Raw genomic sequence first — 14468 nt, 5'->3', positions numbered from 1 at the left:
ATTAGAAGGGGACAAAAGAAAGGGAGAGAGAGAGAGACAGAGAGAGAGAGAGAAAGAGGGAGAGAGAGAGAGAGACAGAGAGTGCTTATGTGGGAAATAAAGAGTGGCAGAATGTGAGATGGTCACCCTCAGTTCACCCTTGGTTTTATTATGGCGTCAGTTCTGTTTATATTTGCCCGCCATACTACTAAAATGAAGTGTTTTCTCGTGCCTTGCTTTTCTGCCCGTTCTCCTTTTCTTCTCCCCTCAATTCCCTTCCTCCCCTCCCTCCTCTCAGTCCTCTATCCCCCTCCTCCTCCCTGTCCCGATTCAAGTGAGAAATTGTCTGTCCCTCAGAAGGGACCGTACCTTAGAGAGCCACGCCCCTCCTGGGACGTGGCGGCGTTTTGGCGTCTCTATACTCGCTTCTGGACTTCTCCGTTCTCCCGTGTCCCTGGCGGGGTCGGAATCCTCTGGGCTTCCTTTCGGCGACTCCGGTGAGTTTTCTTCTTCGTCTCGCTCCCGACGGCAGGCTCCTCTCTCAGCGTCGACCTCCCTCCCGTATTGTCCGTCCTCCTTTTTCTTTCCCTTCAAAACCCGGAAATCCGGGTTTGCGTTGCTGACGCCGGCTCCCCGGTCGTCAAGGCAACTAGAGACGCTGTTCGCGCGGCCGCGCAAACCGCTCTTTTCCGACGTGGAGGCCGCATCGTCATCTACCCGGCTACACAGTCATTACAGGACTCCGGGCATTTCTTAAGTGGTTCGAATCGGTATTTCGGGCTGTTAAGAAATGAAAAACAGCCTTTTCTTAGGGACACACGCCCTTAAGGAATCACAAAAGGTGATTTCTACCTTGTAGAAATTGCAATTTCCGATTCCAGAAGAGGAAATCACAAATAGGGATTCCGTATTTGTGATTCCTATTCTGATGAACAGATCATTTCCTGCATGCGAATTAGGCATTTAGTACATCAATTACCACTGACTTGAAATTGGTGGTAACCAGGTGGAATAAAAAAAAAAAAACACCCCAAAGTACTTTTTAGGTCAGGTGTGTCAGTGCTTTGACCTGTTGTATTCAATCTGTGGACTTTAAACCATGCCCACAGCACTCCCATCACTATCACTCGTTCATGGGCTTGCCTTTCAAAAATCCTTTGTTATCATTGGTAAATGCTTTACCTTTGACCATCCGTGGATCGGTTTTGTTACCGTCTTGGACACCCACCCTGTTACATGGAAAATAGCACGTTTGCCAATACGTTTGACTGCAAGCGAACTTCTGTTTCATTTTTTGTCTCTCCTTCGTGCTCATGCTCATGGTGGTTGTGGTTGTGGTAGTGGTGAATCATCTCACTTATGTCAACTGTTTTACTTTTCATTTTCAATTTTTGTGGTAAGAAAAATCCATTTAGCAATTTACAATGCTAACTCTAACTTGAGTAAACTCGAGACCCATTGCATTGCAAATGCTTGTTTTAAATTGTAACAGAACACACATATGCCCATTGAGCATACGTGTGCTCTACAGGTGCATCCCTGTTTTTGCATTTCCTAAATAGTAATTTCTTATAAGAAAACGCTATTTAGGAAATGCAATCCTGGCCCATTGACTAAAATGTGAAGGGAGTTCTTAATATTTATTTCTTGATAGCGATTCCTACATAGTAAGAATCGCTATTAGAAGATCGGTATCTGTGTACATAGTATTTTGCATTTCTTAAATAGCAATTTCTATGAAGTCGTTACTTAAGAAATGCAAAATTGCATTTTTGTATTTCTGGGCCTTAGTCCTCAGTCCTGAAGTTATATAAAAATAAAACTATAAGGGGGGAGAGGGTAGGGATACCCTGACCCACTAGGCCCCATGGGGGGACCCAGAGGTAAGAAAATCTTCAATAATTCAGCAGTCCGATCGAAACAATATGGCAACAGGAATGTAGTCAATAATTAGAAGACCCAGGAAGACTACCACTGGGCTGATTTCATAAAGGACAGGGGGAGGGGGGGCTGCATGGCCCCACTCTTTGATCCTCCAAACCCCCTGGGGATAGCCTTTGATGATGCCCTTGGAACAAATGTATGTATGGCCAGGCCTCGGGGGATAGGGTTCCCGGGCCAAAATCAGCCTAGGGATGTGGGCCCCTCTTCCTTTAATAAAATAATTATTTGGCCCCAGGGAAGTGGTGGTTCCTTGGGTCTGGCGGGGGTCCATGTGGACCCCCATCTGCTCGCAATGTCCCCGGAAAGTGGCCCACCCGGGGGCAAAATAAATGAAGAGTGCCGGAGGCCACACTTTTTTTCCTCTTATTTTTCCAAGATTTTTGTTTAGGAAAAACATACTTTTTAGCTCCGGCAGGGTCCCAGGGGGACCTCTGGACCAAGGCTAGGGGCTCCAAGTATTTCTAACCCGGCCCCTTTTCTTTTTTTGGCATTGAAGTTTTGGCAGACAATCAGATTTCAGCATTGGGACAGTTGACTATGCGGATTGTCTGCATCTCTACATATCTACGTTTATAACCTTTAATATCTCAGAAACTACTGAACAGATGTACACCAAATCTTAAAAAGCACAATCTGTGCAAGAGCTAGCTTCCTGCCAAATTTGGTGTAATTCTGTTCAGTGGACCGGGCTGTAGAATGAATGGGAAATGAATAGGGAAAATGCAGTTTGGATCGCTCCCCTTTTTCTTGGTCCCCACTTGAAAGATCACCCCGAAAGTTTCAAGACAGCAGCTGAACTGACTGTTGTATTAGTTTTGAAAATTTCGTGAAGATTCATCATGTGGTACCAAAGTTATTGGCAGAACAAAAAAGGTTTTCCTATGGAAACTAGGTCCTCACTATAACTGCCTACTGGCAACCATGAGTATACATATATATAGATATATATATATACATATACGATATACGTGTGAAATATAGTAAATCTATACTTACCTACATACATTCACCTTCATGACATTTTGATAGCCAATATTTATGATACTTTTGTAGCAGAATATTTAAAACCTAACATTCAGGTAGCTTACACTTTGGGCATTAGACTCTTCAGGAGTAGTGAAGACATGAAGTCAAAGCTTAGGCACTTACAGCAAGTTCCACTACAAAACATTGATAACATCAACACCTGGTCAGTGCAGTGTCTTAAAAACACAATTGGATTTTTGTTTACAGATAGAGGTAACATACGGTACAGAGATAAAACTAGGTACGTACAAGCAGTTTCTAGGGCCTAAACACATTCCCAAATATTTTTACAGAGTTTACGCTTTAGGCGTAATCTTAGAGGGCTGCACTTTGATTCCCTCCGAGGACTTCAGGGCCATTTGATTTTAATACAATGTTGATGAACAAAGTCTCAGACAATTTGGCAGATGTACCGTACAAAATGAATACCACATTGCAACCTTGTTATTATATGTCTGGCCTCCTGCTTTAATGGTCTCTTTAACTGGGGGTCAACACTAGGTTTCACAGTGGGCTTAAACCCCAGCTAACATGAATAAAAAATCAATTCACTCAAAGACCCACCCTAATCAACAAGTGTCTTACTCAGGAGAATCAAAGATGAAGGTTAGAGTTATAAGAGTCTGCATGTACACGCCAAAGACTACCATAAATCGAGTAGTCAAAGTCCAAACTAGAGACTGTCCAAATCTAATTGCAGGCAACTAGAACATCCAGCAGGTCTCTCAGTTTTTAATGAGGGCAGATGTACTTTTGGATGCGCACATTCTAGGAACTTGGAAAAACAAAAGTAGAGTGTCGAAAAAGGGTGGTTGTGGTCAGGATTTTCTGGCAGCCAGGGCATCCAAGGAAAGGGGGCACCCATGCAACTCCAAAGCTTTACCAGTTTTCACTAGAAATTGAATAGGGATTCACTGTGAATTTCAACAATGATAACTGTGACACTGTAAGAGCTAGAGAGATGGTTCAAAAAGCTCTGGACTCAAGTTAGCCAGCTCTAGATAGTAGAGGCAGGCCACCATGCAAGGAGCGTGTAGACTCTAAATCCCCAAGCCCCACTGGGCTGTGAAAAGTAGATACACACATGGTAATTGGTGGCTTATGGACAGATGAGAAGAAAAGTGTTCCTTGTCAGTTGGGGTGCATGGATACTTTTCATCTAGGTGATCTCAGCTCTTTGAGGTTTTACCCATGCAGATCTTCAGCCAGCTGGACCTTGTGCAGGTCTCCCACTTCTTCTAACTGTGCAGGTCAATTCCTCATATCTCATGGGGTAGAGAAGCAAGGCTCTGGGAATCTAAGCTTGTTACAAGCCTGACACAAATACATCACCATGCAGAGATTTTGCACTTGGCAGTCATCTGCCAGGGGCAGATAAACAAAGTCACTTTATTGTCCAGATCATGTCAATCTTTGGTGGCTGGAGCAGGCAAGAGTGAGTCAGGCAACACTATGCTTCTTTCAAAATCTAAAAAATTAGCATCCTGTTCTTAGAGCCTTCTGATGGAAGGAGTCCAAAGTCAGATATGTTTTGACTGATCAAGATGTGGATGGGATTGACTCGGGACAGAGCTCCAACAGAAGTCATCATTGCTAGATGACTGCTAGCAACACTGGAAGAGGGAATGGGCAAGATTCCCAGAGGATGGAAAACATACAACAGCCAAAGTGAAGCAATAACAACCTCCCCACCTAACAACTAATGTTGGTTTAAGGAAGCAAGTCCTGAACAAAGGTTTGGGCAGAAGACAAAGGGCAGTCTCTTGGGTCACCTAATTACAGGGAAACACACACAGGCACAAACACAATCATACACACAAATGTGCACAGACAGACACAGACACAAAATGCACAAAAACACAGACAAAACGCACATCAATCACACGCGTCTCACACAAGAATCGGAAAGGGACACTAAATATGAGGAATGGAGGAGCCTTTAAAGGGGAGAGCTGGAAGCGAGTCTTCCTACTGAGATACTGATAAAAATTTATGGGGGTGATTCTAACCCTGGCGGTCGGTGATAAAGCGGCGGCCAACTCGCCAACAGGCTGGCGGTCCAAAAAATGGAATTCTGACCCTGGCGGGAACCGCCAACACAGCCCGCCACATTAACACTCCGCCCGCCACTGCGGTACAGACAAACAGCGCGGCGGTCACCGCCAACAGACAGGCGGCAGACAATGTACCGCCCACAGTATCATAACTCACCAATCCGCCACCTTTTCCGGGGCGGGAGCCCCGCCGATAAAAACACGGCGGAAACAGACTACGAACGGGAAAACGCTCACCTCTACGCACTCCACGAGGAAGGAGGACAGCATGGAACCCGAATTAAACATCCTACCTGCTCTCGTCTACCACGAGTACGAACGCCGGCGCAGACGACAACGGTGAGTACTGCACCTACGACACACGGGAGGGGGGAGGAGGAAAGCTTACGGCACACACATATGCGACCCCCACCCCCCCAAACTATGTACACACCAATGCAGAGCAACAAGTCACAGTGACACCACCCAAACCCCCCTGAAAAATGCAAAGACATAATTAAATTGTGAATAAAAATGTATGTACAAAATAGGCTCTGAAAAGTAATGGTCAACTAGCCAAAAAATCAATATCTAACTAATTCTATATACAGTGCAATGGATAACCGAGGCAATTAGTCCTGCACATCAAAAGAAAATCGAAGTGTCCGTGGGCCAAAGTGTAACAACACAAGGGCAAGGCCCACACAGGAGACCTGAGTCCTCTGGAGAGAACACTGCAGGGGCATCTGATGAAAAAACTACAGGCACCTCAGGGGGAAGGGAAGGGGGGGGCACCACAGCCACATGAGTCCACGACGCCAGATCCACGAAGGGGCCACCATGCCTACTGTGCCATCCTGGGGAGTGCAAAGCCACAGTCTCTAAAGTCTCTACAGAAGGTGGGTTGCCCACTGTTCCATCCTGGGGAGTGCAAAGCCACAGTCTCTCAAGTCTCACAAGTGGGTGGGTTGCCCACTGTTCCATCCTGAGGAGTGCAAAGCCACAGTCTCTCAAGTCTCACAAGTGGGTGGGTTGCCCACTGTGCCATCCTGGGGAGTGCAAAGCCACAGTCCATCAGGTGGATTACAGTCTCCACTGGTCAAGGAGGAGGCATGGTGGGCACAGTGAACCGTTAACAATGCATGCAGGAAGGGCCCAGCGGAGCGGTGCTTGAGACGGCGGGGCCCAGCGGAGCGGTGCTTGACAGGAAGGGCCCAGCAGAGCGGTGCTTGAGACGGCGGGGCCCAGCGGAGCGGTGCTTGACAGGAAGGGCCCAGCGGAGCGGTGCTTGAGACGGCGGGGCCCAGCGGAGCAGTGCTTGACAGGAAGGGCCCAGCGGAGCGGTGCTTGAGACGGCGGGGCCCAGCGGAGCGGTGCTTGACAGGAAGGGCCCAGCGGAGCGGTGCTTGACAGGAAGGGCCCAGCAGAGAGGTGCTTGAGACGGCGGGGCCCAGCGGAGCGGTGCTTGAGACGGCGGGGCCCAGCGGAGCGGTGCTTGACAGGAAGGGCCCAGCGGAGCGGTGCATGAGACGGCGGGGCCCAGCGGAGCGGTGCTTGACAGGAAGGGCCCAGCGGAGCAGTGCTTGACAGGAAGGGCCCAGCGGAGCGGTGCTTGAGACGGCGGGGCCCAGCAGAGCGGTGCTTGACAGGAAGGGCCCAGCGGAGCGGTGCTTGAGACGGCGGGGCCCAGCGGAGCGGTGCTTGACAGGAAGGGCCCAGCGGAGCGGTGCTTGAGACGGCGGGGCCCTGTTCAGCGGTGCTCTTCTGCACGGCAGGGCCCTGTTCAGCGGTGCTCTTCTGCACGGCGGGGCCCTGTTCAGCGGTGCTCTTCTGCACGGCGGGGCCCTGTTCAGCGGTGCTCTTCTGCACGGCGGGCCCTGTTCAGCGGTGCTCTTCTGCACGGCGGGGCTCTGTTCAGCGGTGCTCTTCTGCACGGCGGGGCCCTGTTCAGCGGTGCTCTTCTGCACGGCGGGGCCCTGTTCAGCGGTGCTCTTCTGCACGGCGGGGCCCTGTTCAGCGGTGCTCTTCTGCACGGCGGGGCCCTGTTCAGCGGTGCTCTTCTGCACGGCGGGGCCCTCTTCAGCGGTGCTCTTCTGCACGGCGGGGCCCTGTTTAGCGGTGCTCTTCTGCACGGCGGGGCCCTCTTCAGCGGTGCTCGTCCAGTAAGTCAAGGGAGCCAGACCTGGCCTGGACTCCCTGCTCAGTCGCCCTCCGACCGTGCTGTTGCTGGACCCTTCGGTGACGGAGTCCTGGGCCCTTTGGTGTCCTCCCTAACACCCGGGATGGGGCTTGTGGGCCCCTCCTGCTCCGCGCTCCTGCTGGCTGACTTCTCCGCCCTGCTGCCCTTTCGCTCCTTAGATGGGGCTCTCGGGCCCTTGCCTCCCCTAGATGTTGTGGCTGGTGAAGTGGGCGAACTTTGCTCCTTGGGGGCAGCCGTGTCAGTCCTCTCACGGCGGCCCTTTAGTTTCCTGGTCCTCTTGCCTGGGGGGGGGCTGGCTGTCCCCTTGCTGCTGATTGAAGTGTCACTGCTGGCAAAGGGTGGACTCCAGAACCCATGCACCACAGTGACACTCGAAGCTGGGCTGGTGGTGGCTGAGGTGCTCTTGGGACTCTTTGCAGATGGAGGGGGTGGGTCAGTGGAGGGAAAGAGGTTAAGATTAGCGAGGAAAAGTTTTTTAGGACCAAGGTAAAGGGTAGGAGAAGTGGTGATGGGAGTGGAGGAAGATGATGTGGTTGTAGGAGAGTCAGGTGTGCTGTCTTTGGGTGCAGGTGCTTGTGCTGGAGGCTGTCGTGAGGTGGATGGCTGTTGGGTGGGTGTCTGCCTGCGTTTGTGTGTCTTGGAAGAGGGGGTGACAGACACAGTGGGAGAGGACACAGGGGACGTGTAAATGGTAGTGGGGGTGGTGACTGCACGTGTGCGGACTGTACTGGAGGGTGTGCTGGTGATGGAAGCACTGGCTGATGGTGGTGTGCATGCAGGTGTGAGTGTAGACGTCACAGGGAGGGAGGAGGGAGACGAGGAGGAGGGGGACATAGAGGTGGTAGTGACTGTTGGAATGTCTGCATCTGGGTGTTGCTTGCGTGAATGCTTGTGGGTTCTGTGGTGCTTGTGTCTGGATGAGCTGCCCTTGGGTGTTGAGGTGTGTGCAGGCTGGTCTGATGGTGTGGATGGGATAGGCTGAGGAACAGGAGACAGAGACAGGGTGGAGGCAGTCAGAAGAGGGAGGCTGGAAACAGGGACAATGGCTGCCGTCAGTGCTGAGGCCAGAGCATTGAACGATCGTTGATGGGCAGCCTGACCCGAATGAATGCCCTCCAGGTAGGCATTGCTCCGATGCACCTCCCTTTCTATCCCCTGGATGGCATTCAAAAGGGTAGTCTGCCCAACAATGATGGTCTGAAGGAGGTCAATGACCTCCTCACTGAGGGCAGCAGGGGTAACAGGGGCAGGGGCTGAGGTGCCTGGGGCGAAGGAGACGCCCGCCTTCCTGGGCGAGCGGGCACGGAGCGTAGGCTGAGGGGCTGCTGGGAGGGCGGGGCTGGTGCGCTGGGTGGCGGCTGTACCTGTAGAGGCGGGGGGCCTGGATGTTGCCACCACCGCTAGGGAGCTCCCATCCGAGGACGTGTCGGTGTCGCTGGTGTCACCACCGGTCCCCGTTGTGGTGCTCCCCTCGCCCTCCGGATCACTGGTGCCCTCGGTGTCTGTTCCTGGGCCCACCGGGGCCTTGTGACTTGCAGCTCCCTCGTGCTCCGATGCCAATTCTCCTCCGCCTGATGATGCTAATGCACACATGCACAAGAAGATGAAGAAGAAGGGTGGAGGGAGAAAAACGAAGACCAGGTTGAGTGCATGCAATGTCAACACCGTTGGCGGAGAGGACAGACACAGGAGCCTCATGCACTAAGCCGCGCATTCGGGGTACACTACTCAGTACTTTTGACTTGGACAACAGGTCTAGAGACGACAAAGGCGCACATGTGTGATGCTGGACCATCGATAGCTGTACTTGTCACCCTACAGAGGTGGGGGCCGGGAGCACAGGGCCATGCCTAAAGGAGAGGACTACACTACATAAAGCGCCCTGGCCTAATGTCACCCACAACCCTCCTCCCCCACCCAGACGCCTCCACTGCGCTGAGAGATAGCAGAATGTGCTGATACTCACCCCCTTGTGTCTGCTGTGATGTCCTCAAGCGCCCATCCAAATCAGGGTAGGCCACCGCCAGGATCCGGGACATCAGGGGGGTCAGGGTACGACTGGCACCCCTCCTAGGTTGGGATGCCATCCCCAGCAGTGACTTGGCGGTCTTCCTGGTCCCGGGGCGGATGTCCTCCCACCTCTTGCGGCAGTGGGTGCCCCATCTGACGTGGACCCCCAGGGCCCGGACTTCCTTGGCGATGGCACGCCAAATGTCCACTTTCTGATGGGCGCTGACCTATTTGACATGTACAGGGTGGGAAGGAAAAATTCATAAATTTTCTGCATGTTAGATGCGATTTGCCCCCCCTCCCCAACCTTGCCATATGGCACATGCTCTCATCTGTCGTGCGTTGCACTCCTCATTCGCCCCCCACCCCACCAACTTACATCCACCCCACTCCACACAGGCATAGCCCATTCAATGTGCACCCAGTGTACTTACCTGTTGGTCTGGAGGACCGTAGAGTAACGCATACTGGGGGAGGACCCCATCCACAAGTTTCTCCAACTCCTCTGACGTGAAGGCAGGGGCCCTTTCCCCAGTCGCAGCAGCCATTGTCACTTCCAGACCGAGGTCACAGCAGCACTTGCAGTATAGGTCCTCTCCTGTGGATGATCAGGTCTCGAGTGATTAAGCAGATAGAAAATGGCGGTCACGCCCGCGGTGGTGCGTACCGCGGCGGTGCGTACCGCCGGCGCACCTCGTCATTGGCTCCTGAAACCCATAGGCTTCAATGTTAGCCAATGCGGCTTCGTATAGCGGTCTTCGACCGCCTACCGCCACGGTGTGCCACGCCAGCGCATTGGCCTCACATCCCATTGTCCCACTTCACAGGTCAGGCAGCCGCCATTTCAAGGGCCCACATGGCATAATTTGTACTGCGTCACACAGGCCTAGGCCTTGCATTGCCACACATACACGCCTTTCAATACATAGATAATCGTGTGCTCGGCATGCTGTTGTGAACGTACCTGTGATTTGCTTGACTCTGTGCTCCATGTTGTCCTTCCTAGGCACCGTCCGCTGGGACTTGCGAGGAGAAGGATGAATCCTCGCGTGTACCGACCGCTGGTGGACCTGTCGATAATGGAAGAACGCCATATCATACTACGATACCGACTTGACCGAGCCACTATACATGAACTGTGTGCCCAGCTGGAGCCAGCCCTGATGTCCCCCATCCGCCAACCCACAGGAATTCCCCCTCTAGTGCAGGTTCTGTCAGTCCTCCATTTTTTGGCAAGTGGCTCATTCCAGACAACAGTGGAATGTCTCAGCCTATGTTTTCAAAAATTTTGTCTAGAGTGTTGTCTGCCCTGACGAAACACATGCGGAGCTACATTGTATTCCCTGAGGAGGTTGATTTGCCCACTGTGAAGGGTGATTTTTATGCCCTTGGACATATCCCCAACATAATTGGTGCCATTGATGGGACCCATGTGGCTTTAGTACCCCCAAAAGACGATGAGCAGGTGTACAGAAACAGGAAAAGTTACCATTCTATGAACGTCCAGGTGGTCTGTTTGGCTGACCAGTACATCTCCCATGTGAATGCCAAGTTCCCTGGGTCAGTGCATGACGCGTATGTGATGCGTAATAGCAGCATCCCTTATGTGATGGAACAGCTACAGAGACAACGTGTGTGGCTAATTGGTGACTCTGGTTACCCCAACCTGCCTTGGCTATTGACCCCAGTGAGGAATCCCCGGACCAGGGCAGAGGAACGGTACAATAAGGCCCATGGGCGAACTAGGAGGATCATAGAAAGAACCTTTGGCCTCCTGAAGGCCAGGTTTAGGTGCCTGCATATGACAGGGGGATCCCTGATGTACTCACCAAAGAAGGTGTGCCAGATCATCGTGGCCTGCTGTATGCTTCACAATCTGGCATTGCGACGTCAGGTACCTTTCCTGCAGGAGGATGGTCCAGATGGTGGTGTTGAAGCAGCTGTGGAGCCTGCAGAGAGTGAAGAGGAGGAAGACGAAGAGGACGACCCAGACAACAGGGACAGAGTTATCCAACAGTATTTTCAGTAGCACACAGGTAAGAATCACCCACGCCATTTAACATTTAGTGAAAGCCCCCTGCATCTTTACTTTGTGTATTTCCCCCCAGTTCTTTTAAACTGATGTTTGATTTTCCCTTCCCTTTTCAGTGCTGTATGACCCACTGCGTGACTTCTGCTTGGTTAGCCCATGGACTAATGCTTATTGACATCGGTATGTTGTCATCACAAAAATAACAGAACATTATTGATCAGTAATGTGTTATACATTTGTAAATAATACAGGCTGACTCCTGAATGATTTCAGTGCAATGAGTGATTTATTTTTAGTGCTAGATATTGGTACATGATATTAAAACGGTGATGGGTGAGGGTGGAGTTATGTCCATGGCAGAGCCCAGTTCTCAGTTTCACAGGTGCATTTTCCATATGCCTGTGGAAGGATGGAGCAGGGGCAGTTCAAGGTTGGACAGGGTGACACTGTGGGACAGTGGGATGACATCAGGGGGTATCTTATGCTGGCGGGGGTCTTGGCATCCTACTCTGTCTTCCTGTGAGATCTCAGGTTCCTCTTGCGGGGTGGTTGTTCTTCAGCAGGAGGTGGGGTTCTGGTGGGCCGTCGTTCTGTGGGGGCCTCCTGACCACTAGCGCCGGCGGAGGTGGTAGGCTGTTCCTGGCTAGTGACAGGGGCCCTTTGTGGTGCCACATGGTCGCGCAATGTGGTTTCTATCCGGTTGAGGGCCTGGACTATGGTCCCCATAGCGGTAGCGATGTTCCTGAGTTCATTGCTGAACCCCATGTACCGTTCCTCCTGCTGTGCCTGGATCTCAGTGAACCTGGCCAGTACCGTGGCCATCGTCTCCTGGGAGTGATGGTATGCTCCCATGATGGTGGTGAGGGCCTCTTGGAGAGTCGGTTCCCTGGGCCTGTCCTCCCCCCCCTGTCGCACAGCAGCCCTCCCAGTTGCCCTGTTTCCCCGGGCCTCTGTCCCCTGGACGGTGTGCCCACTACCACTGCCCCCAGGTCCCTGTTGTTGTTGGGGTGTTGGGTCAGCCTGGGTGCCCTGTAGTGGCGGACACACCGCTGATTGACATGTCCACGAGACAGAGGCATGGGCCCGCTGGGTGGGAGCTGTGCTGGTGTTCCCAGAGGGGGGTGGGTCTGCTGTGGCCTGTGTCTGTGTGTGGGGAACCGTCTGTCCAGAGGTCCCCGATGGTCCGGGCTGGTCATCAGGTTCTAGGTCGACAGAGCTGCTGTCCTCGCTGGGGGCCTGTTCTGGGGGTGGGATGGACAAATCTGGACCCTCCGTGGCGGTGTGTTAGCGTTCGGGCCCTGCAGGGGTAAAGGAGTATGGTTATTGTTTCTGTGTGTGCCATGGTGTGCATTTTGAGTGCCCTTGTCCCCCAGTGCTGGCATTCCCTTGTGGGAGGTGTTGTGAGGGTGGTGGGGGGGGGTGTATGGGTATGTGCAATGGTCATGCTTTGGTGGTGGCTGTCTATGGTTTGTGTTGGCATTCAGGGGTTGGTGTTGTTTAGGCTGGGTTGTGCTGGTGAGACATTGGCAGGGAGGTTGTGTGCTGGGGGTTGAGATTGTGGGTGAGGGGGGGTTGGCATGCTGGTGGTTGGGGGGGGGTGAAGTAGTTGAGATTCGACTTACCAGAGTCCATTCCTCCGTGTACTCCAGCGAGGCCATCAGGATGCAGGATGTTTACTACCTCTTGCTCCCATGCTGTGAATTGGGGTGGAGTGGGTGGGGGTCCGCCGCCAGTCTTCTGCACAGCGATGTTGTGTCGCGACACCATCGAGCGCACCTTCCCCCGTAGGTCGTTCCATCGCTTTCTGATATCTTCCCGATTTCTGGGATGCTGTCCCACAGCGTTGACCCTGTCTACGATCCTTTGCCATAGCTCAGCCTTCCTTGCTATAGTGGTGTGCTGCACCTGTGTGCCGAAGAGCTGGGGCTCAACCCTTATAATTTCCTCCACCATGACCCTGAGTTCTTGGTCCGAGAACCTGGGGTGTCTTTGGGGTGCCATGGGGTGGTGTGGATGAGGTGTGGGGTGGTGTTTGTGGTGATGTGCGTGGTGATATGTGGTGATGTGTGCGTAAATGTGGTGTGGGTAATGAAGTTGGGTTCCTGTGTGTGTTGGGTTTTTCGTTTGCTGTGCTCGCTCTCTCTATCTCTATCTCCTTCTCTCCGATTTCCAACTAGTGGGGGTTTGTGGGTGATGTGGGTGTGTGTTTTATAGTTGATTGGATGTGTGGGAGTGATGTTTGCATGTGTGTCAGGTGTGTGTATTTCAAATTGTCCAATGTGGCTGTGTTTTGGAGCTGGGTGTGTATTTTGACCGTGGCGGTGTGTACCGCCAATGGAATTCCGCGGTTGAAAGACCGCCGCGTGGATTCGTGGGTCAGAATGGCATGGGCGTGTTTGTGTTGGCGTGACGGTGGAGGTTTGGTCATCTCCAGTTTTCCACGGCCCGCTGATGAGGCGGCCTTCCTTGGATGTCGGATTTTTGGCGGTTTCACAGTTGGTGGTCAGAATGACCGTGGCGGTTTACCGCGGCCGCGGCGGTAGAATGGCGGACTTCTGACCGGCGGTAAGGGCCTTTTACCGCCGAGGTCAGAATGACCCCCTATGTGCCTCAGAACTGTGGTCAGGCTGCCATCACCACCAGATATTCATATCCTGGGATGAAGAGTATTTGTCACACTGAGTTTGTGTGTTCAGTTCCAATAACGCTTTGGTCGCTAATGAACAGTACAATGAATACAAGGCCAATCTCCAATGGATGTGCTGATTGTCAGGTTCAGTAGTGGATACCCACAGTGCAGGCCATAGAGAATGCACATGACACATCTTTTCCAATCCTGTGGAGGACTTTCATTCCCAAACAAATTCCAGCTTGTTTTTCATGCATTTTGTACATTTCTAAATATTAGTTTGTCCCCAAGCGTGCTGAATACTTTGGGTTAGAAATGCTTGATTGTACCATTCAATTGATCTTCTTTGTAAACAAAGCCTTATTCTTTATTATGAGATTAAACTTAGTTGGACATCCTGATTTACTTTGCTTAATAGGAAGGGGTCACATTGTTTTTCAGTTCTCAGCACAAACCCCTTTATTGAGTATGCACTGCTCGACGGTGTTGCCTCCTGAAAGTCAAATTCCAAAATAGGATTCCTGGCACTTATGAGTGCTATCATTGCCCATGGACAAATACCATTGGTATTGTTATCCAGTAACACTTACCCTAGAATTGGGCAGCACTGAGTGC

The sequence above is a fragment of the Pleurodeles waltl genome, chromosome 5 (assembly GCF_031143425.1).
Source record: "Pleurodeles waltl isolate 20211129_DDA chromosome 5, aPleWal1.hap1.20221129, whole genome shotgun sequence".
Classification (NCBI taxonomy): domain Eukaryota; kingdom Metazoa; phylum Chordata; class Amphibia; order Caudata; family Salamandridae; genus Pleurodeles; species Pleurodeles waltl.
The sequence above is the reverse complement of the archived record's forward strand: the minus strand, read 5'-3'. Positions refer to the sequence as shown.